General features: G+C 39.6%; 1 protein-coding gene across 1 annotated transcript in view; it reads left to right on the forward strand.

The window, feature by feature from the left end:
* Window positions 1–6,156: 6,156 nt before the first annotated feature.
* The window catches only part of cntn3a.1 (contactin 3a, tandem duplicate 1), a 139,944-nt gene continuing 120,971 nt past the window's right edge, over window positions 6,157–25,129 (forward strand). The window contains exon 1 of the mRNA XM_049462925.1: window positions 6,157–6,436. The gene's annotated coding sequence lies outside the window, so the exon portion shown is untranslated. The remainder of the gene's footprint in view (window positions 6,437–25,129) is intronic.

The following is a 25,129-nucleotide window of genomic DNA, read 5'->3' on the forward strand; positions in this document are numbered from 1 at the left end:
GAGAAAATCCAGCCAAGAAGTGCAAAGCTGTCATCTAAGCAAGAGATGCGTATTTTAAAGAATCTAAAATATAAAACATGTTACTTAAAAGTTGGAGAAAAACCTCAGGAAAAAACTCTGATTGAACATTTACATTATATTATGGAGGTTTTTCCAAAGGTAAAAGAAGTTAAAAGGTTCACACTTTATCAATTAATGAAGAAAAAATGCTTCCTTAAAAGTAATCCATTTTAAGGTATTTTTGTGGAACCATGGCATGTTGTCAGGTGTGGAGCAGGAAGAGGACACGAAGAGCGGACGCAAAGGCTAGTATTTATTGAAATGAACACAAATAAACAAACAAAGCAAAAAATAAAGAAACATTGACACACTGAGCACATGAAGAGAATTATAACAAATTAATGGATGAAACAAGAAACACCTGGGGACAGGTAACAAGTGGGGAGTGGGAGGTGGTACAAATGAGCACAGGGGAAAACACTAAAGGTGGAGACACAAAAGGAACACACAGGACCACGTGGGGAATGACACAGACATGGAGGAGGAAAGGTAAGCAAACAAACAAAGAGAGCCACACGGGCACAGAAGGGAAGCGACAGGGAACAGAACAAGAATGTGAAACACGTTGGGTATTGATCCAAAGAACTGCCTTAATTTTTGAGATTTTGAGTTGGTGAAGCAGGAAAAAGATGAGGCAGGTGTTACACTTTCAATATTCACACTGAACACTGTATAAGTCTGTAGAACACTCCTCAGGGTGAAGTATGGCAGGGGTCCTTGGAAGAAAACACTGTTGAATGCTATTTTATTCTGATTTAAGTAGAAGGGTTGCACTCTGTCAGCATTGACTGGCCTTGTCTAAAATACATGAAAATATTCTCATATTGTACATTTTGTGAACAGTCCAGTCACTCATTCCCTTTTATATAACATGTCCTTGTATGACAAACATGTAGTCATAGGTATCAAATGTTTCTGCACTTTTGACTGTATGACACATGTATTTTTTTTTACAGTTGAGGATAAAACTTAAAATGATATATATATATATATATATGTATGTATGTATATATTTATATCCCTGTAAAAAGAAATCTGATGACAGACGCTTTTTAAATAATTATTTTTCTAGTTTTAACCCTATTTTGGAAAGCTAAAAATAAAATCCCAACCAAACCAAACCCATTTACAGTAAAAAAATATATTTATATCCCTTTAAGGTATCATTTCATAGTTTATTTTTTATGTCTGGTTGTGGTCTCTAGAATAAATAAATGCAATGTGAGCTGTTTTTTGTAAAAAAAAAAAAAAAAAAAAAAAAAAAAAAGTGCTCTGGTGATCCGCCTGTGATTGGCTAACAGCACTGTGACGCAGCAAGAAGGACAACAGTTAGATAGGTTTTAAAATAAAGACATTTTAACACTAATAATAGTCTTTAATTAATTAAAAAATATATCAAAAGTATGGCTTAAAATAATAATCCCCCCCTCTCATATCAATCCTTAATAGAGGCTCCCTTCACTGCAATTAGAGACTGTTACATGTTACATGACTGGGTCATTCTAACACATGAATATTCTTTATCTTTATCTAAATCATTCCATTGTAGCTCTGACTGTATGTTTTGGGTCATTGTCTTGCTGGAAGTTAAGTCTCTCTCCTGGGCTCAAGTCTTGTGTAGCCTCCAACAAGTTTTCTTTCAAGATTGTCCTGTATTTAGCTTCCTCCATCTTCCCAACAACTTTGACCAGTCCAGACACTTCCCTGTCTGTGCTGAAGAGAAGCATCCCCACAGCATGATGCTGCCACCACCATGTTTCACAGGAAGGATAGTTTGTTCAGGGTGATGAGGAGTGTTAATAAACTTTGGTCTTATTTGACCACAGCACCTTCTTCCACATGTTTACTGTGTCCCCTACATGGCTTGTAGCATGTCTGTCTGGTGAATTCCTTGGCCTTCATGATGCTGTTTGTTCAGTAGTGTTCTTTAACAAACCACTGAGAACAGGTGTATTCATACTGAGACTAAATTACATACAGCTAACTAATTAAGTGACTTCTGAGCAGTAGATTGCACCAGACTTTATTTAGAAATTTTTATATAATTAAAAATTTGAACATCATTCTGCTTCATAGTTATGTGCTACTTTGTGTTGGTCTATCATTTAAAATCACAATAAAATGCATTAAAGATTGTGATGATAAGGTAACAAAATGTGAAAAAGTTCAAGTGGTATGAATATGAATACCTTTGCTACCATTTTTTTTTTGCATTGCCCTCTATATTGTTTAATTCCGTTGCTGAACTATTTTTGTATTTTTTGACCACTCTTTTGCCCTTGCCCTTTCTCTGCTGGATTTACCATGTATGACCCTGTTTTGCCTACCCAAGAACTGCAGTACTATGTAATACATTCAGCATTTATTATAGGTATTAAAGTGTGTTAGGCCCTGTTAGATTCTAGTGTAAAGTGATGTAACACAATAAAGTATACTAGAAAAGAAGAAGTAATTAAATAAATGTTGATGAGAAAAGTCTTGGGATAACGACAAACAGTAAATGTAGTACAGGTTGATGTAAGACTTTTTTAAATGCTATTTCTTCTTCAAACATACACAACACTTTCATATTAATCAAAGGCCTGCTTTACACACTGGGTAACTATTGATTGATTATGCTGCAGGCCACAGATTAAGCGCGAACTGCAATATCTGAGTCTTTCGATCGCAGAATGTTGTACATTACTCATGTTGGATTGTGGACTAAGCTTACAGCACATTAAGTGAAGATCACTACCTCCATTTCATGGGTCAAAAGCTCTGTGTTCCTGAAAGGAGGTACAGGGGAGGGTCAGGGGTGAAATGGCTTTGGTAAGTGCTCATTAGTGACGTGTAAGCACTAGTTGGCTGAGCCTTTTCTCATTACCTTCCTCACAAGGAGGAGTATCTGAACTTTTTGACTGCTGTTAGCAATCAATGTCACAGAATAAGAAGAGGCGCAGACTGGTTTACTGAAGAAAGTTTCTGTATTTAAGCCTCTTTAGCAGTGAGAGGTTTACTAAGTACATCAGCTGAGAGGTAAAGTGTGTGCTAATCATTTAAATTGTAGGACTTTCTGGCAGATAATTCAGGACTCTCAGGGAAAAGCAATGCCTGAAGACAATGATTCAAGGAACCATGCCAGTTTTTATTTAAAACAACAAGTACCATCAGTGCCAAATTAATCAGTCATCAGTGCCAAGCGAATAACACACGGTGTTAAATGAAGCCCACAGCAGACAGCCTGCGTTTGGTCACGTCGAGTGAGCCAGGCTAATTTCAGATAGATGCTATCTACTAGAAGATTAAATCATTCAAATCTACTGTCTTCTTAGCTCCACCATACACACCTTAGTGCTTTAGTGCTCTTAACACACCTGCTTCAACTCATCAGCTACTCAACAAAACCTAATCCACTGAATTAACTTGATACAAATGTGCACATTTCTACTAATAAAACATATTACATCTACACATTGAGGAGTGAGTACCAGCCCCCCAAACGAAAACATGATTCAATGGCTGTTCAGATTTTGGTCCCCTTCCAACATCAGGTTGGACACATTAGAATTATATCTCCCCCATCTGAGTAGCTCCACTAATGATGTATAAGTACCTTAGGGAGCATGGTGCACCAATTTTTTTTTGTTCTTGCAACTGCCAGTCCTCCTAGCTCCTAGCATTATGTCAAAGCTAAGAGCTAAGCACTTTGGTGGGCTGCACAGACCAGCACAAATCACAACCTCATCCCACAGCCTCAGAGGACAGAAGAACCGAGGTGAAAAAGTTCATTGTTGATAGCAGCTTTCTAACCACATTCAACAAGAACGTGTGCACTAAATCTTTTCAAAAAGAGTGGGAACTGTTAATTAGTGAAAAATGAATGTGATGTAATGTTTATTTTTTATTCACGAAAAATGTTTGAATGTATTTTCTACCGTGACAAGCCTAATCTCAGTCATCAATTATCCTCCTACAAACTAACTACTGTTTACAGAGGGAAAGACAAAAAAAATATGTTATTATATATAATCAAGAAAGAACAAGAGCAAGAAACAAGGCCAAACCTGTACTGTGGCAGAAAATATGACTATATATTTGCTAGTTTTTAAATGTGAAGGCCCCTGATAGCTTGTGACTGTCCCTGGGGTAGTAAACTAAATTTTGCGGCCTTGCAAAAAATAGCAAACAACAAATTGCTCACAGTGGTGGTGATAGTAATAGGATGTCCAATGCATTTAATATCTGTAAAAGAAAGTTACACAAAAAGTTTAACAGTGTGTTTTATGTTTCTTTCCTGACGATTGTTTTAGGGTAGTTTTATGAAAAGCAATTAGCCCTTTTTCAACAATTACCTTCAAACATCTTAGACTAAACACTGCTCTACAACCATACACTGATCAACATTAACACACTCAGAATTTGTTTTTATATCAGCCATAGCTCTTTATCATCAATTATGTGCTCATCTATATCATACCATCATCCATATCTCTCCATTATGTGCCCATTTTACATTCATAAGTTAGTACCTGTTACATTAGCTATAACTCCACATTATCTCTCTCTGTACTGTTGTTTTGTTCTGTTATTTGTTTGTTGTTTGTTATTTGTTCCTCTGAGTCTTGGTTCCTCCTAAGGTTCCTTCCTCTTAATGTAAGGGAGTTTTTTTCTTGCCACTGTGTCACCACAATAATTGGCATCTCTGTGCTGCTGCTCATAAGAGGCGTGGACCTGTTTTTCTCTGTAAAGCTGCTTTGTGACAACTTTTGTTGTAAAAAGTGGTATATAAATAAAACTGAATTGAATTTAGGCCCACTGCTATGGAACGAGCCTCTGGAAAGCGTGCCACTCCAGGCGCTGAACCCGGGCAAACAGCGCTGGAGAGTGGGGTCCCTGCATGTGCTGAACCTGGGCAAACAACGTCGAAGAGCTTTTTTTTGAGGTTGGCATAGCTAGCTAGATAACTCTCCTGCTGTCCTTCTTTCTGGCCCACCTCCAGCTGTTGGTAGTACGCTGTCCGTCACAAATCCTGGAGATATCAGCCAATGGCATTTGCTGATGGGGATGACCCTGACCCCACCCCAAACTGTCAAAACCACCCCCATCTACACTCAGAAGCAAAAATAACAACTGCAGGCAATTCTGCCCTAACCTGATCTGACCCAAAATCGGGTCGGTTCGGGCCACCACATTCCTCGTGCCGGGGCGGGTCGGGCTACAGAAAATAGTCTGAGATATAGGCATCTGTTTTTTAATTATATTTTCATTTTTAAATAAAGCTCTGGTGTGATAATCACAATGTTGCTAAGTAACCAATTATTATTGTTAACGAAAATGAACCAAATAACGAAAACTGAAAGTGAAAAAACTAATTTATTTGTAAGCACTGTTTTCACTTGCGCTTGAAACTGTATCAAGAGATACAGTATTTGAGAACCTTTACCTGTGAGTAGCTCATACACCAGAACATGCTAATCTCTCTCTCTCTCTCTCTCTCTCACGTGAACTCCTCCACGTTGGACTTGCAGCATTGTGTTTAGCTGTTCTTAAAAAAATATTTTAATTAAATAATAGTTCTATGCTTCTATGTTACAGTGTTAATTAACATAATTCTGATCATATTTCTCTCATTCAAACAGCCCAAAAAGAGACAGTTTAGGGACATTACATTACCATTTACTTTAACCATATTTAACGTTGAAGATCGGTTGTGTGCCAGCTGGGTGATATTATCAATATTTTGTTTCCACCCAACTCATGAATACTAGACTATCAGTTTTAGAAAAGATAAAATATTTTGGACTGCTGCTTTAACTCTGCTGTTCACTATTAAAGTGGTTATTTGTGTCCAGCTGGACGAAAACACCTCAGAACGCGGTAGGTGTAAATTCAGCACTGGGGATTTGGCTGTGACAATATAACGAAAGGCTTCCAGCTCTGTGTGTGTGTGTCTGAGTGAATGTGTGTGTGCGTGTGTGCAGGCTATTTGTGTGTGCGCTCTATCTGTGTGTGTGTGTGTGTGTGTGTGTGTGTGTGTGTGTGTGTGTGTGTGTGTGTGGCTTCACACGAAGCTCGAGCGCTCGTTACGCTCCACGCCATTGGCTCGCGCCTAATTCGCTGGGCTCGTGCTCCAGCCTCACACACGGTCGCGCGCGCAGTCTCCTCAGGACTGCCTTCAGCGGCGGCGCGGCGCGGCGAGCTCTCCACAACTTTGGCGGAATATTCTGGATTTAAAGTCTGAAAAAGAAGAGTAAACACGGCGAGCGCTCTCCCGGGGTCCTGTAGGAGACCCGCTGTGGTCGGCTGTGGTGCCCTCAGCTGTGTATGAGCCAGGGTGGAGGAGCGGAGGGGCCGGGGAGAGGATGTGTGTGCTGCGGGGGCAAACGTGAAGCAGGTAGGCTGAATTTAACCGCCGCTTCGCGCGATATAGTTAATTTACATATTCAGCTTTAAAAGGTTATATAGTTTTGTTTTGAGAAGCTCTTGTATAAGCAGTTAGTTAATGAAGGAGAGTTACAGAAGGCTTACAGACTGTTTACTGTAGTCATTAGGTTGTGAAAGAGAAGAAAAACAAGTTTTAAAAAGCCCACACTCAGCTAATTAGGTTAGCTAATTTAGGTGCTAGGTTAGCTAGTGCTAATTGTTTTAAAGGGGTAGTAGCTATTATTGTAGCTTTCATGGTAAATCCTCATAGTTAACCTAAAATGACACCAGTGGTACAAGCCTCAAATAGCCTTCTGCAATTTCAGATATCGCCACTGTAGCTAATTAATACTGATTAACAGTCCAGGTCCATATGTGCATACATTAATTCTGAGTAACTTAGCTAGCTAGTACAAAAATACATTTAGTACAAATGCTAATTTAAGATACTTCTTAGCCATGTAGCTAGGTTAGCTAGGTCAATGTAACATTTATCAGTAAAATTTTCTTAACTGTTCCAGAACAAATTTCGAAAAAAAAAAAATATATATATATATTTGTTAAAAGTTTAAAAAAGACAGAAAAATATTTACTTGATTTTCTGATTTTCTCACCAATCTAATGGGAAAACACAACATACAACAAGATATAAAATGGACAATTAGATAATAAATTAAAATAAAAATATATTAAATATATAAATAAAATAATAATAAAATATAAATATTTTTAATTTACTTGAAATTTAGATTTCAAAGTGAGAGCAGAAAAAAATGTAATTTGTTCTGTATAATACCAAATTAGAAGAAAATAAATATTTTAAATTTGGACCTAAATTTCTGTTTTTGTGTTTAGCTTCTAAGAAATAACCCAGAAATCAGAAATAACCCATGACCCATGTAGTTTTGTAAAAAAGTAAAAATGTGCATTTCAGATATGTTCAGTAATAGTATTAGTATTACCATTTTAAACTAACACCAAGACTAGATTTTTAATAGGCAGAATTTGCTAAAATTTAGATACCTGGAACTGCAATTTTTACTAGGGCTGATACAACGATACATATCACGATACAGGTCTTTTGATTCAAAATGCTATTTCCATATATTGTTACCTGTCACCAAGGTGATATGTTTATGCATTTTTTATAATTGTAATTATAGATAAGAGAGAGGTAAAGTATTTATAAATCAGTCAAATTATATTACAGGTGTGTGGTCCTGGTAAGATGAGTAGCCAGAAAGACTTTATTCCTAGTACAAATGTCAGAGCTGATGAATAAAATAAAAGTAAATATTTCTGTTTCAGGTAAAGGCTGTTTACATGTATGGAGCAGCATTTTTGTAGTCACATATTGTTTTGAGAAGCTCTGGGATAAGTAGTTAGCTCGTTAAAGAAGGAAAAAGCTTTTAGGGTATTTATTGTGGTCATTAGGCAGTGTAAAATAAGTTTGGAAAGCCCCCAGGGGGACCATTTTGTTCCTCAGTTAACTAACTAGCCAATTTTGTTACTAATTATGTTGAAGGTGCAGTAGGCTATTATTATTGTTTTTATTTGTGTAAGATGTTAACTGCTACATTTTACTAGGGGTTTTCATAACCTGCTTTTTTCGTCTTAGAGGAACATTTTAAAATGTCATTACAACCCGTGGCAAGACCTTGCTTTTTAATAATTGGTTTAATTGATGGGAGGAGACAGATATCCACTATAGCTACATGTACAGCATGTATTTGTCTTTGTAACTGATGAAGGTGAACATTTGGTGTAAATTACATTCATCAGTTCTGCTTCATTTAAAGCATGGCATGAACTCATTCGCTGTCAGTAAACATTAAGCAGATGGATTTATCTCAATCTCAGCATCTGTCAAGGCTGCCTGCTTCCCCAAACCCCTCTGAGTTACAGTAGCCTGATCTGATCAGACTGTAGACCTTTCCCATCATCGAGACATAATCTCAGTAAGCAGCTGTAGGTTATGCTATTAAACAAACTGAGTGGGTATTTGCATTTGTATGCTACTGTAAAATTCTCAGTGTTGGCTGCTAAAACACCACAACAGTACTGCATATTAATAGGGACATGCATATATTACACAAATTAAAGCCAGGTGTTTGTACGTTAATTAAAGTGAGCAAACTAGATGACTAATTGTTTTCAAGTTGTTTTACGGGTGACTGTGTGGCAGCGGTTAAGTTAAGTAATGGCGCTTTCACACCTGGAACTCCAGGAAGTCTAAACCTAGGTTTATGTTTTTGATACATTGTATAATTGGTCTGGTTTATTTTAGTTTTGCACTGCAGTTTTATTGAGCCAACTAAAGAACTTTGCTACATCCTGTTTTTATCACCTATTTAAACTACTGTTCTGTACATTTAAGACTGATTGGTTTGTGGAAGAGGAATATTTGGCTGTTAGCATGTTGTCAGTTGGGCAAGTTGCTTTTCAAAGTGTTGTGAGGAATTTTGCATCCTGCCAGAATCTGGCTGCCTTCAAGTGCACACATGTTGCACAACAGAATATGCCAGATCGGGTTAATCTACAGGTACAGTAGACACAGGAATCCACAGCTTAATCTGTTGCACCCATACTATTGCATAACACTAGTGCACGTGAAGGGGAGCCAATTTCGGCACAACACCAGTTCTTATTCTTCTTCCGTTGTTTAAGAGGTGATGATAGCCTGAGTTCCAGTAATTGTCCCAAAACATTGTTTTCACACTTCAGACAAACTGAACCGTGCCTGAGACACCTTCCTTTGCTTAGAGCAAATTTTAGTCCTTTGGTTCCGACTGTGGTTCTCAAAATCTGCTATGAAAGTCTGAACCAAACTATGGTAGGTCTAAAAGCAACTAAAGAGGTATAATTATACTCACATTATGTTGAATAGGCTCTCCTCTTAAATAAGGCTGCTATTTTTTTCCATCTGTAACTAGTCTAGTTCTTTGAACCTTCTTCTGCATAACCAGTACTTTTGCATTCCGAATAAAGCCCCTTACAGCTGCAACTTGGTCATTACACAGTTATGCATTCAATCAGTCATGAATTCACAATTACTCTTTCTCAACAATAGGCTTGATTTACATTGTGAGGGTGTAAGGGTTTCTAGAGAGTTCTTATACATTTTGAGTGTGGTTTAATCTTATAATCACCCTGTGAAATAAAGAAAAAGTTTTGACGAGGCCAGCCATGCAATCGAGACCTTACAATTTGTCTGATTCTGTTTAAAAACCATCTGCTCTTTCACTCTGCAGCATTAGCTACATCTCATCGTTCTGAATGCTTTTCAGATACGATCAACAATCTTTTGGAAACTGTGATGAAAATATTGGTGCTAAGGAGCAGTGTGAAATGAGGAAGGCTAATTTCAAACAAGGGCATTTTTCCTTCTGCCACACAGGCTGGGAGCTGAGCTGAGAGGAATGGCAGTTTTTGCTGCACTCTGCTGGTTTGTGTGAGTAAAAAAAATAGAGCTGGTTTTCTCACAGCATCATTAGGATGCCCACAGTGCCGGGGCTCCGCATGCTCCCGTGCAAAAGCTGGAGGGAGGGTTTGATGGGAAGGATAAAGTAGGGTCCTCTTTGACTTATTAAGGTTTTTTTCCTCCCTTGCTGGCACATGAGTCACAGGGAAGTTTTTTTACAGGGGGCCCACGCTGGGACCTTGCGGCACACCAAAGCTGATGTGTTATGTCATGCCTTCTGGAACTGTGCTTAGATCTAAGCACCATTAGCTGTATCGCAGCGCTGCTTGGGGCAGATCTCAGACAAGATATTCTGTGTAATTAATGTATGCTGGCTATTCAAAAAGAAAATGATTGGGTGGCTGTGTGTCACTCCTATAATAAATACCCTGTTGGGTTAAGTTAAATACAGAGGGAGTATTTCCTACTGAATTTTGGCAGGGTGCTTGAAGGTCATTTTAATCTATTCGAATGATTCATACATAGCCATGCTTCCTTGGCCTATTCACATGTTCTAGTTGTTAAATTTGTGCATAGAAGCGTATTCAGACTTGTTTTTCATAATATTTCCATTAATATTAAATTAACCCCAGATTGAAAACCGAGGAGAATGTCTCTCAAACCTGACACAACTTTTATATTAGATTCTGTGTCCTTCTCTTAAAAACTAGGGACCTCTTACACAGTTTTGTAAATAGTAACCAGACATAAACTACATTTCCAGAAGAGAAACTATGTGTTTATTCAATATTTATGGATTTTCTTCTTACAAAACAATCTGATGCACCCAGCAGATAACATATTTTGCTGGTCTTGGCTACTGTGAATAAAGAGCAGTATACAAGTCGCTTGATATCAGAACTGATATGAGAGGAAATAGCTCACTCACACAATTTGATGTCCTTTTTTTGTGTTTTCTTCAGTAGAGTGGTATTGGTTGAGTAGAGTCTGAACATGAGCATGCTTTAGTGCTTAAGAAGTACTACAAATCGCAATATCTGAATTGTAAAATAAAAAAGTGGCATCATAGGGGTGGTACCTGTTCCTTATATTTGTACATTGATATGTCAAAGGTCATTAGACAACAAATTGGAAATTAATCTTGTTGTATTACCTCTGGATGTCTTATTAGAAGAGCAAAAATATACACAAATACAGTGAATTTAAATGCAGCCTCTGGGACTTTATCAATGGTGGACACTACTTGGACTCTAAATGTTTCAACAGGCTAAGAAATCCACTATGTTCCACTAAAGACTATAATTGGTCATCACGCATCATGAAAGTGACCTTCTTCTCTGTTATCACTTTTAGTCTTTGGGCTACTCTTATGTAAAGTATTTGCAGGTGCTGATTTAACAAGTCACCTATATGACAGAGCTGTATTTCCACCTCTCAGCATGCTGGATGTATTCACACTAGTTTTCAAACTAAAATATCTCCATATAAACGTCATATTTCCCTAAACAAATGCTGATGTTACTAGCTTACGGGCTGGAGCTGCTCCAGCTTCTTTAGCATGAACCCATGGAAGTTTATTCACATTGGAAATAGTTGTCTTGCTCTTTGGTATTTTTACACTAAACTCCCAACTAATCTCCAAACAAACACATTTCAGTGAAAGCAGCTAGTTATTTGCCCACCAAGCAAGAATTTACATTGTTAACTGTGGATTTGAATCTAGATCAGTGATGTATCTTATATTAACGTTACAGTTTATAGTACAGCACAAGCTGGATTGGTCATGGGGAATTTTAACATTCCTTGATCCACAGTGTCATGTATGTGTAATGTAGGTGAATGATGTTGACAATGACATTTGACTAGACATGGCCATGTGAGCAGATCAAGGGTCCCTAGTATAAATCAAATATATTATATATACACACACACACACACACACAGGATAAACACAGCCACTACCCCAGCACAGGTGAGCAACAGCAATAAAACATATGTTTTATTTATCCCAACATTTTGCTGTTGGAAAAGCTGGCGCTGCTTTCTCAGCATGTTTGCTCTGTTCTCAAGAAGCAGCATTTTTGTTCGGAATAAAACTTTTTTATTGGAACTTGGCTATGGACATGGAGTGTAATGCAAAAGGTCAAAGTTTCTGTTCCCATGAATAATTAAGTAAGAATAAGATTGATCTCACTAAGGCATAGATTTAATAATAAACTGTATCTTTTCAGCATTTTAAAAAAGATTAATTAATTGTTTTTTTGTGCAGTTGTTGAGTGAAAAAAGAGCACTATTTAAAAAAGCAACTTAAAGGCTTAAATGGTCAGATAACATTCTTGGAGAAAACTCTACTTTTACTTGCTGTGTGAAAGTAGCCTAAGAAATCTTTTTCAAGAAATGCCTTTTTAGCATTATTAAAAGCATTTTTTGAGCGCAGCTTGACCTCCACCATTCCTTTTAACTAGAGATTGAAAGATTGATTGGCTATGTATGGTTTTCAACCATCGGCAAAATATGTCTCTAATAAGCTGATCCCAAGGGCCAATGCTGAAAGCTGAAATACAGCAGTGGTGTGGGGCTTTTGGGGCTGCTTAGTCACAGGAATCTGCAGTTCCTATGTCAACTGCGAGATGGAACCCCAGAGGTAGTGCAGCCACTCTCTGGCCAGTCCGTATTCCGGAGTCTAGGAAAAACTTGTGGAGAAAAGAGATTAAAAGGTTTTAACCTCGCTAACCAGATGATGCCTCCTCTCGACAGTACATGTTTCAGCCCATACTATGAGTAGCAGATCTAACAAACACCACTAACCACACCAGTCAACAACTGTTTAAAATAATGCCGTTTTAGTGCTGGATAAGTATCTCTTTTCAGTGTTTCTGCTTTAAGCTCCAGGGTTGTATCTTCAAGGGATTCACATACTCTCTCGGCTGTAGTTTCTCAGTGTTTTTGATGTGGTTAATTGTAAAAACTAAAGTATATTTTAAATTGAGAGGCGACGCATTGCATATTACAGCCCCCTGCCCCCTTCCCCCATTCAAGTCAAACAGTCTTGGACACATATCTACACATGTATCTCTTCTGAAGACATTTTTTTATTTGGGTGAGTAAAGCCATTCAGATTTTATTTAAAGCTAGCATACATATTTTCAGTGGTTGTAGAGGTGGCCAAAATGAGAAAAAAAAAATACCAAATTTGTCCAGGATGGTGATTATGTTATCAGGTCCCATTTTAGTTCGGTATCTGCAGTCGGCCGATCAAGTTTAAAGATGATCATTGATCGGCCCCATCTCTATTTTTAGCCATGGTTTTATAATCACTGTTACCATAAACAGTTAGCCTTGTCCTAAAAAGTAGGCATCAGTGTGCTTGGCAGTTACCAGGAAATAAAAACTAGCCTGATTTGATCTGATCTATCAATATATTTAGGTCAGAATTTAGGTCAGATGTGCTGCTAATTAATACTGAAGTAAAAACATGAAATGTTTATATGATATTCAGGCTTACTTATTTAGTTTGGTAGTTGGAATTTTAAAAAGACTTTATATTTTTTAGTAGTGGTATAATGGATCATAAAAGATCGTATCATTATTTTTGAGTGACACATTTGTCTTAGTGACTTTTATTTTGACACACAGTCTGTGAGGTAGCAGTTGAGTCACTCTCTAATTTTTTTTTGTTTCAACATTAAAAGAAAATGAGTCCTTCGTTCTGGTGTTAAATTGAATGTTTCTCCTTTTTATACTTGTGCAGCCCATATCGGTATAAGACTCCTACTCCTCACACTAAAATAACCATGCTCTCCACTTACACACCAGAGGGATGTCACTGCTCTTGTGTGGACATGCTCAATGTTTTGTCTTATGGCTCTTGTGGCTTGAAGCTATGCTCACACAGGAGGTAAATGTGGCCCAAATCCAATCTTTTACATCATATGTAAAATAAACTGGTGTTTTTAATTTCATAGAAAGTTCATAGAAAGAACTGAAAGCTCTGCGTAGGTTCTAGCGGGAAACTCGAAATCACGCCACTTTTCTCAGCCAATCACCAACTCCCACCTGTCCTTAAAAGACCTCCCTCATACCTGTTCTCCCCTGCTTACAGACGCTGACATACGTTTTCGGGCGCCGGTCGTTGCCGCGTGGCTTCATGGTGTTTCTGCCATTTGTCATTACCTTGGTCTCAGTTAGCCGTTTTCGCCCGTCTGCGTGGTTGCTCGTTCGTAGTTGGCTCGATTTCCTGCTCGTAGGATCCATGTTGGTTTGTATTGCTCTCTGTTCTGTCGCTGGCGTTTTGGTTGGATCCTCGCTGTGTTTGCTGTTGGCGGTCTGGGTTCCTGTTTTGCTGGATCACGTGACCGTGTCGTGCTTGCCTTCGAGGCTTGCTGCTCCGATGCTTTGTCTCGGCTCGCAGCCGTGTGCTGAATCGTGCTGGTTGTTTCGGCTCAGTGTCGATTCTGTGGCGTTCTGGTCTAGTGCTGAGGCTTTTCTCGGCGGTGTTCGGATAGTTGCTTGGTGTTTCTGCGTTTTCCACGGCTCTGTCCGGTGCCTGTGGCTGAGTTTGTACGCTTCGCTCGAGCAGTCTGGGCTGGATGGCTGTTTTTAAACCCGCTCCTGCTGGCACCCGATAGTTTTAGCCCCGCGCCCGCCCTCCGTTTTTTACGTTTCTGCCGCTCCGCACGCCTGCTTGTGTTGCTTACGTTTAGTGCTCGACATTAACTTGGGTTTTTTATTGAACCAGCAATGTGGCGCTGATAGCCTGCTCCCTTCCTACTGTCCACACAAACACGCCCACGCCTCGGTGGAGCTGACCCTTCAGGCACTGCTTGCACAGTGTTTCGTTCATGCAGCACCAAAACCTAATTTGATCGATGATAAATAAACTTAGTGTACTTGGTTCATCCTCGTTCGTTGTGATCTCATTCTCGCGACGCTCCTATGGTTCGTTTATCGGTCTTGGGCTTTACTGTTGATGTGTCGTTCGCGATCGATCCGGCTCAGGAGCCGACTCTTCGAAGTCACCTATTGGAACCGGCTCTATTATGGGTGCCGTTTTCTCCATTTTATATACCTTCGTATTTTACACATTAATTTAGAAGCACTGTATTTGATATTTGTATTGTGGCACTTTTTTGTTATGGAGCTGCTTTAATACTTTTTCGTATTGGGTGATTGTATTGACTGTTTCATTTGTTTTAAGTTATTTTGTCGAAGTGGCGCTAATTTGTAAATTTCATAATTGGTTGTAATACGTTTTTTATTATAAAGCATTGTTATGCAGCTGTTTTGCTCGTCGCAAGTGCCTATTGCGCTGCTTCTTATCTCGGACCGTACACGTTCAATTGCTTTTCTGTACTCGCTTCCGCGCTGCTTATTGTCTCGGGCCGTGCCTGCTCTACTTACTGCTTTAATGTCTCGCTTTCTGCGCTGCCTATTATCTCGGGCCGTGCCCGCTCTAATGCTTTAATGACTCGCTGTCCGCGTTGTTTACCTCGGGCCGTGCCCGCTCTAATGCTTTAATGACTCGCTGTCCGCATTGTTTACCTCGGGCCGTGCCCGCTCTAATGCTTTGCTGTACTCGCAGCCCGCGTTGTTTCTTATCTCGGTCCGTGCCCGCTCTAATGGTTTACTGTACTCGCAGTCCGTGTTTATTATCTCGGGCCGTGCCCGCTCTAATGGTTTACTGTACTCGCAGTCCGTGTTTATTATCTCGGGCCGTGCCCGCTCTAATGGTTTACTGTACTCGCAGTCCGCGTTGTTTATTATCTCGGGCCGCGCCCGCTCTAATGGTTTACTGTACTCGCAGTCCGCGTTGTTTTATCTCGGGCCGTGCCCGCTCTGCTGGTTACTGTACGCGCAGTCCGCATCGTTTATTATCTCTGGCCGTGCCCGCTCTAATGCTTTACCGTACTCTCAGTTCGCGTTGTTCATAATCTCGGGCCGTGCCCGCTCTGTAATGCTTTAATGGCTCGCAGTCTGCACGGTTTCTTATCTCGGGCCGTGCCCGCTCAAATGCTTTACTGGCTCGCAGTCCGCGCGGTTTATTATCTCGGGCCGTGCCAGCTCTAATGCTTTACCGTACTCGCAGTCCGCGTTGTTTCTCTCGGGCTGTGCCCGCTCTAATGCTTTACTGGCTCGCAGTCCGCGTGGTTTATTATCTCGGGCCGTGCCAGCTCTAATGCTTTACCGTACTCGCAGTTTGCGTTGTTTATTGTCTCAGGCCGTGCCCGCTCCGCTGCTTGATTGGACTCGTGTCTGACGCTGCTTGTATATGAAACACTCGGATGTGCAGTACTGCACAGGTTCTCGATTACGTGATTCGTGGACTGCACTGACTGCGTACCTGGTCTAATTCTGGTGATTTGCTGCCTTTTATTGGGTTAATTTTGTTGCCTGTGCTATGTTTTGTTTTATGATTGGCATGTACCTTTCTTGCAGAATTTCTACTTTTACGATGCCGTGTTTTAATATATTAATCAACGCCGTGGGCAGCGGTTGCTATTGCCTTAGAACTTTTTTAGTGGCCGAAGTTTTGCGCATTTTCCGATCACGAGTTGCTTTGACGTACTGCTGTGCAAATTACGTGCCTCAGTGTTAAGTATCCGATCCGGTTTGTCGTTGCTTTATGTCTTATGGTTTGTGCTGATGTTACTTTCCCTGGTCCTTTGGTTTTGGGGGTGTTCTCCAAGGACAGTCTGTCCTTGGTTCTGCATTTGGTGCTTCCTGACATTTGTTTTGACATTAATTTCGCTTCCCCTGTTATATTTGCTTTGTTCGCATCATGACTTACAAGGTGTCTAATAACAATCATCAGTAAAATGTTATAGCAGTCAATGATAATGGAAAGTCTTTTAATTCTCGGGCCGTGCCCGCCCTAATACCCACTGGACTCGTAGTCCGCGCTGCTGCGATCACGGGCCGTGCCCGCTCTATTAACCCTGGACTCGTAGTCCGCGCTGCTGCGATCGCGGGCCGTGCCCGCTCTATTAACCCTGGACTCGTAGACCGCGCTGCTGCGATCGCCGGCCGTGCCCGCTCTATTAACCCTGGACTCGTAGTCCGCGCTGCTGCGATCGCGGGCCGTGCCCGCTCTAATAACCACTGGACTCGTAGTCCGCGCTGCTGCGATCGCGGGCCGTGCCCGCTCTAATAACCACTGGACTCGTAGTCCGCACTGCTGCGATCGCGGGCAGTGCCCGCTCTAAATACCCACTGGACTCGTAGTCCGCGCTGCTGCAGTCGCGAGCCGTGCTCGCTCTTATACCCTCACCCATCTTGTTCGGGATACCTGATGTCTGAGTAAGTAATTTATGTACATATATATCTATTTATTTATATATCTATTTAATATATCTATTTAATTGCAAACAACTGGAGGCGGTTGTAAGATTTTTATACAGACGTCAAATGAATATACTGTTATAACGTACTGCCACGACAGCTCGCGCTCGCTCAAATATCCTACTCCTTATGCTCCTAGATATCAACACGGGCCGTGCCCGTTCCTATGCTCATTAGACTCCTAGTCTGAGTTTTTTCTGCACAGCGGGCCGTGCCCGCCCTTATAGCCTTTGGACTCGTAGTCCGCGTTTTGCTGCACAGCGGGCCGTGCCCGCTCTTATACCCTTTGGACTCGTTGTCCGCGTTTTGCTGCACAGCGGGCCGTGCCCGCTCTTATTCCCTTTGGACTCGTAGTCCGCGTTTTGCTACGACGGCGTCCAAAAGTTGTGCCCCTCAAAGGCTTAATGTATTGTTAGTCCGCAGTGTTTTCTCATGCTGATCACGTCAACGTTACGCTTATCATACGCTTCTAAAATAGCCTCAAGCAGTGTATACAAGTACTTTGTATACAACGAACCTAATTAATGTATGCTATCAAAACATGATCGCAACTACTGTAATGCACACGTACTCAGCAAATAACACTTTAATCTTGAACACCTTATTCAAGCTTGTTTATAACTGTTTTCCTTCCAGAATATGTGAACCAGGTAAAGGATCCTCCTGTGGGTAATTATATCTTTTTATATTTTTGGGGATAGGCTCCGCCCCCGCCGTACAAGTACGGCAGGATCTGCGAGGTTCCAGACGCTGCGGACCTGGGCTTCGACGGGGCTTTCGCCAAAGACTCTATATACACTATATTCACTATTACTAATTGTCATACGTGTTTATTGGGATTAAATCTTTCTGCTGCACTTTGTTTCTAGAGTTTTCCTGCTAGAACTGTCTCTCTCTGTGGCTCAGCCTGAACTTATGAGATTCTGCCAAGGATGAAATCAGCACTTAATGTCAAGCAATATTGTTGTGCACATTGTCACCGTTTGCGTCATGCAAACTAGACGAATGTCAGACATGGGTCACATTTAAAAAAAAAAAAATGTGTGTAGAGTCTGATATAATCATTTTGTTCATATATGGGTGAAAAATTCTTGATTTGGGCAACTTTCGCCTTCTGTGTGAATGTAGTCTAAGTGTTTACAAAACATAGCATTTTTATTCACACACTCTTTTCACAGGACTGTAAAAGCTGTAAAAGTCAATCTGAATCATAACTGTAAAATAGCAGCAGTAAAACTGTTTTATTTAATATTTAAAGCTAAACCTAATTCACATGCTTCCCTAACTGAGGGGGTGGTGTCAGTATGTGACATCACTGTTTTATTGTGTGTAATATATTATAATCCAGCCTGACGCACCGATTTGATTGTTCAACTCCTAGTTACTATACAGCACTCTAGGGAAATCATTTCATGATTAATATGTGTGTAGTAATAGTTAGGGTTGTATGTTGGCAAGAACTTGGCCATGCATACGCATCACAAAACAGGGGTGGCCGTTCAATTCAACCACTGTCTTGATATCAATCTTTACTTTAAAACCATCAATAAAATTTTGAGTGCTCTTTATCAATCAATACTGCTAATCCTGAAAACCGATATCAAGGTTTGACACTAATAGCTGGGCTGTAAACACTGGTAGACGAGAACTCACCCAGCACTAATTACGAGGGCTATTTTTATATCCCTTCTTTGATTCTGAATGCTGAGCGTTTTCACACTGTAAGATCAGCCTTGGCTGAACAGATAAACACTTGTAAAAGATGGTGTCTGTGCATCAAGCGCAGTCAAGCCAGGACAGATAAAAGATTCAGTGTGTTACACTCCACTCTCCCCCTCTCTCGCAGTCTTGCCTTCACTTGAAAGTGTGAGATCTGCCTTATTTATGATTAAAAAGTGGGTAGAAGCACTGATGCATTTAGTGAGAATCCCACCAACAGCAGAAACCACCAGCAGGTCTATTAATACAGACTTTGGTGAAAAATTTATGGGTTCAGAGACAGAGGTACCAGCCAAGGTCATCCCAGCAGCCAGTGCTAGCAATTTAGTGACTCGCTTCCATTAAAAAGAGACCCCTTTATGTTTCTCGAAACCTTGATCTGTGGTCAGGTAATCATCAGGGTGCAGACTCGGACAGTATTGTATAGTTACCCATTTACAAATCAGATGTCAGTCCAGATGTCATTTCCTGGCTAGAGCCATTTGTGTAGGTATGTTGAATGTAAAGGAAATATTTTACTGAGGAATCCTCTGTAGGCGGCTCAGATCCAGCGCAGATTGTAAGCTGCTAGCTATCAGTCCACAGCGCTAGCTTTGGGGTAGGGAGGATGCGGTATGTCAGGTTTGATGAGCTTTGAATCACAGCCATGGATCCTAATGTACGGATCCCCTACCTAGCAGTCATGCGGAGAATACAGATACAGACATTTCAGCTGCAATTTAAGCACAAATCCTGACAGCAGTGAAGAAAATATATACAGAAACATGCTAGCTAGGATAACTAGGTTTCCTTTATACTGCAGGAGGCTTGGTTTGGTGAAGGTGTCAGGTGCATTTTCTTTTGCGTGGAGCATTTCTATTAGTATTGCATCTACAATTGTCTTGTGTTATACGACTGACTACAATTAAGTGATTATGTCTAATCTAAAATAATTCAATAAATTGTAGAAGTAGACAATATTCTAATATTTTATCTAGGAATGGAAATCATAGGGCATCCCACTATAATGATTTTACAATATTGTGATATACTCCTAAATAAGCAAATATTAGTAATTATGTATTTATTGGTATCAGTTTCACAGAATTTGACAACCTATATTCTTAACTGCAGGTTTGCCCTATTTATTTGATTAGAATCACCTGCGGTAATTAAGCGGTATCTTGTGTGGGTCAGTTTGAGGAGTTTAGAGCTCTTATATTTCAAAAACTATTGATATTTGAATGCCACATATCGATAATGTATCACAAAGGAAAATTATAGTCTATATTACAATATCAATAGTTTATCCAGGTCTTCGGGAGATCGACTTTGATTAATTACTGTTTCAACGGGATAATAAATATTGTACCTCTACATATTGAACCTGCCAGAGGGAATCTCAGTAGATTTTGGGTTAGTGCTTGTTTTAAGAAATCTGTAAACAACTTTAAAATGGCAGTAGTTTTCATATTTTGCACTTTATGTTAACTGAAAAATAAGAAGTGTTGTTTTGCACCTCGTTCAGTGTAACAGCTGCTTGTAAGGAAAAAGCTGTGTGGTTTTCTTAAAATAGCTAAATTTAACTTTTCTTTTTATTAGGGATGCATAGATATATTCATGTGTATTTTTGTGCTTTCTGATACCAATGCCTACTTAGAATTAAGCAATCAAGAGCATGTAAAATGTAATAGGGTAGTTGTTAGTTGTAGGTGTGAAGTTGTACAATTCAGCAGTTAATTTGTTGAGTTTTTTGTGACAGTCACATAGGGTTGCAACGGTATGAGATTTTCACGGTATGATAACCGTCTCGGAAAATACCGCGGTATCACGGTTATCACGGTATCACAGTTTGTTACATATATTATTATTTTTTTGTTCAATTAACTATTTATTGTAGAAACTACACCATCAGGTGAAGGAAACCATGTTTTTCCACTACTCTTAAGGGCATTAAGAGTGTATATATAAAAAAAAGTTGGTATATAACCAGATACTGCAGAAAGAGGGGATTTATTTCTGACATGATCCTCACAATAGAGATTTCTATTTTAAGGCTTTCACTACTTAAAACCTTCAACATATGAAAAACAGGCACGTCAGAATTTGAAAATGAACGCATGTAAATGAATGGCGTCTTTCACGTCCAGTCCGGCCAGGACCTTTACACGGACACGTGAATCCATCGTAGCACGCACTTCACGCCTGTACCTGCGTGCCCGAATTTCGGATAACTCAGCGCTTTTGCGGGCGCTTACCGCATGGGTTGTGCACGACTACAAAGAGGTTTTATTTATGTTCAGATTAAAATTATAAACTGAACACATACTTTGCGCTGCACAGCGGGGTGGTGTTCTCGGAGATGGGAGAACAGGTTTGATGTATTTCCTCCTTTAGCTGTGACTTTACGGCCACATTGATTACAAGCTTGTTGATTACAAGATTACAAGTCTGTTTTCAGGCTGTTTGAATGAGCGAAATATGATCAGAATTATGTAAATTAACACTAATCCTAATCACGAATCCGACTCCCTGCTCAATCCGACTCCCGCTTCGCGGACAGAATCGGCACAACACCCCCCGCTGTAGAACTGCGGGAGTGAAAACAGCGCTTATAATTAAGTTAGTTAAGTTTCAGTTTTCGTTATTTGGTTCGTTTTCATTAACAATAATAATTGGTTACTTAGCATTAACATAGTGATTATCACACCAGAGATTTATTTAAAAATAAAATATATAATTAAAAAACAGATGCCTACATCTCAGACTATTTTCTAGAGCCCAACCCGACCCGGCCCGAGGAATGTGGTGGGAAATCTCGGCCCGAACGGACCCGATCTTGGGTCGGGCCTCGGGTCAGGTCTGGTTCGGGCAGAGAATCTAAGCTCTAGTCTGATGCACTTTCTGCCGTTCTCACCGCTGTGTGCTGAGTAGCTGAAGCGGAGCAGAGTTGCGCATGCGCGGGTGAGTTTCTCCGCTGGCTTGCGTTTTACCGGTAATAAGCAAACACACACGGTATGATAACCGTGCATTTTAATACCACGGTATACCGTGAAACCGGTTACCGCTGCAACCCTACAGTCACATTATATAATTTGTTTCCAAAAATGATGCTTACATAAAAAATACAGATTAGATTTACTTGACTGAATGTATGACGTTAAAGTGGTCTAACAGTGATGTGCACATGATATCAGGTTTTGGTATCAGAGCCTCGTACAAGAAAAAAAAGTGAAAAAGTCATGGTATTGTGCATCTCTGGTTGTTACAGTATATTGGTTTATCTTGCTTTTATTGGGTTATTGTAATTTATTGATTTGATAACTGTAAATGGTGATGTTTGATAGTATTTTGGCACGCCTACAAATCTAAGGAATAATCATATTTGAAGAATATCAAGATTATTTTTTTTAACTATATCACCCAGCCCTAAATTTACTGTGAATAATGCAAGTGCTTAAATAATACTGACAAACTGTTTCATTATTAATAATGTAATTAATCCTGTTAAATTTGATGTGTGAGATGGAAGTACAGCAACGTTTAAATATACATCACTTTACTGAGTATGGCTTAGTTTATGAATAGCAGTTTTTGAGAATTTGCTGCAACTGATTTTTTTTTATTTTGGAATGTCAAAACATCATGATAAATATTCTGTGTCATAAAATTGTCTTTAAATATCATACTTTGGTATTTTTGCCATATCGCCCAGCCCTAACTGATGGATTATTTGACTAGCTTGAAACCTGTATTTTAGGGCATGTCCTTTATTTTCTAGAATTGTTTTGTTTACCTGAGGTCAAATTTCTTGAGAGCTTGACATTTTTTGAGAGATTAGTTTATTGTGTATTTTTAAGACTGAGGCAGTTGCATCTGAAATGATTCAAGCCCTGTTTATAAGCTAAATGTACAAACCAACAAGTGTTTACAATAAACCAATCAAATAAAAAAAAAAATTACACCAAGTGGATTCTCCAAATGTAACACATAGTGCTACTTTAAATGACAGTTGCAGTCTCAGAATTATTTTGCACTCTGAATAAAATTTCCTTATAGGAGAGCACACGTTTTAAAGCAGGTGGCATATCAAGGGCTTTGTTTGTTGCATCAGGTCTGCTTGAGATAAAACACATCAAATACTCGGGCTGGTTTGTTGACTGTTCTGTTTGATTGCTCAAGTGGCTGCAAAAGTCCTGCAGCAAGGTTTGGGGACAGCAGTTTCAGTGTGCACAGTGAGGCACATACTAAATACTGTAGGTTTTCATGCCTGAACAGCTCTACTGACCCAAAAGCTAAAGAAAGATCAGCACAAAGCCACAAAAGTTTAGAGTTTTCTTTTCTGTGGAATAATGTACAAAACTAGAACTTTTCTGGCCAGTGGATTAGCAGTATGTCTGGAGAAGGACGAATTAGGCATACGCATACTTATAATTAAAATCTAACTAAAGTACGAGCCCATTCATATTTTATGTTTTAAAGTTCACATGAATGATTAGGAACACTTAAATAATCGATAAATAATATGAGTTGTCAGACAGGTCAGATTCGTCAGATTAGTCATTCAACAGTAAAAAAGACAGCAGTGATCTGAAGGAACAGGTAGCTGATCCATGATCGGGAAATGACTACAAGAAAAGAACTAAAGAGTTTAAAAGGCCCATTTCAACTGTCAGGAGCAAATTTATGTATGTTAAGAAACCTTGTTTAAGACAGTGTATATCGATATTAACTCCATGTGCAAGAAAGATGGAGTGTTTGAGCGCAAAAAAACATCCCCAAGGACCACAGCTGAGGAATTGCAGACATTAGTTTGCTCTTGGTATCAGAATGTCTCCCACATGCATGAACATTTAGGTGCCAATAGTCTGTCAGGCTGATTATCTTCATAAGGCTGTGAATAACTTGTTTGTGTAGTTGTATTATGGGTTCTATCCACTGATTGATATCAAAACCTGGTAGCCCCAGCCAGGAAGTTTAAAATATAGTCTCTGGTTGGATCTATTGGGGGACTGTGATCCAAAGGACATTTCAAAATCAGCACATATTTAGTTCACTGTTGATAAAATCAAGATTTAACCATCACCATCCCTGTCTTCTGTCCTAAATCCTGTGGATATCCTGTGGGATGAGCTTAGTTGTGACATTTTTTATAGTCTTAAAAATATGTTTTTTTTACTACTGTTATAAGTAGTGATTTCTCCAAATGCAACACAAAATGCCACTTTTAATGACTTAGATGCTCATAAAATTATTTAACTACTTCATCTTAATCTTCTTTAGTACATAGCAGAGCATCCTTTTGCTTTTATAATCTGCAGCAAACATGATGCACAGCCAAGCCAGGCACCAGCTTCTGAGTGTTAGTCCATTCCTCCCGGGCAGTTCCTGGGAGATTTTCTTTGAGTTTAAGTCAGGTGATTGTAAAAGCCACTTCAGTATCTTCCAGGACTTCCTTCTTCTTAAACCAAGCCTTTGTGGACTTTAGGATATGCCTGAAATAATTGTCCTGTTGGAAGGTCTGTTTAATTTCTATAGTGTAAGCTTCCTCAGAGAAGGCATGACGAAATGTTCTGCCGGAATTAGATGATATATGGTGTGAATCCAGTTTCCCCCCCATATACTGTAGGTTGCCAGTGCCTAAGGAAGCAAGTCAACTCTAGAGCATGAGCAAACCGCCCACATTCTGTGCTGTAGGCAGGGTGTTCTTTTCCACGTCTGTTGAAAAGTTTTGTTTCATCACTCCACAGAAAGAAAATCCTAAAACGTTTGACTTATTTATGTTTTTGAGCTGATTGGAGCATATGTGTTGTGCTTTTGGGTCAGTAGAGATGTGTGTATAGGCATTTAATATGCGCCTTACTGTGCAAACTGAAAACTCAGTGCTTGCTGCCTCCAAATCTTGCCGCAGGTCTTGTGCAGTCACTCCAAGGTTTTTGACCACCTGCCTCTTCAGGAATCTGGAAGCAGCCATTGATAGTTTACTCTTTCTGCTATGTTCAGCTAGTTTTCATTTAACTTTAAACTTGTGAACTTTAAACTTGCTTCACAAGTAAACTGTATATCTTGGAACATTTCGTTTCTTTCTAAACTTTTGTTTTTTCTTCAATTTTTGTGCAGTTATCTCTTCTCTGAACTATTTGGGCCAGTGTCCTCTTTCTTGCCCCACAGCTTTTGTTGTAAAATGCTGAAATTTTGCAGCATCGT

This window comes from Astyanax mexicanus, chromosome 13 (assembly GCF_023375975.1).
Source record: "Astyanax mexicanus isolate ESR-SI-001 chromosome 13, AstMex3_surface, whole genome shotgun sequence".
NCBI classification, from domain to species: Eukaryota; Metazoa; Chordata; class Actinopteri; order Characiformes; family Acestrorhamphidae; genus Astyanax; species Astyanax mexicanus.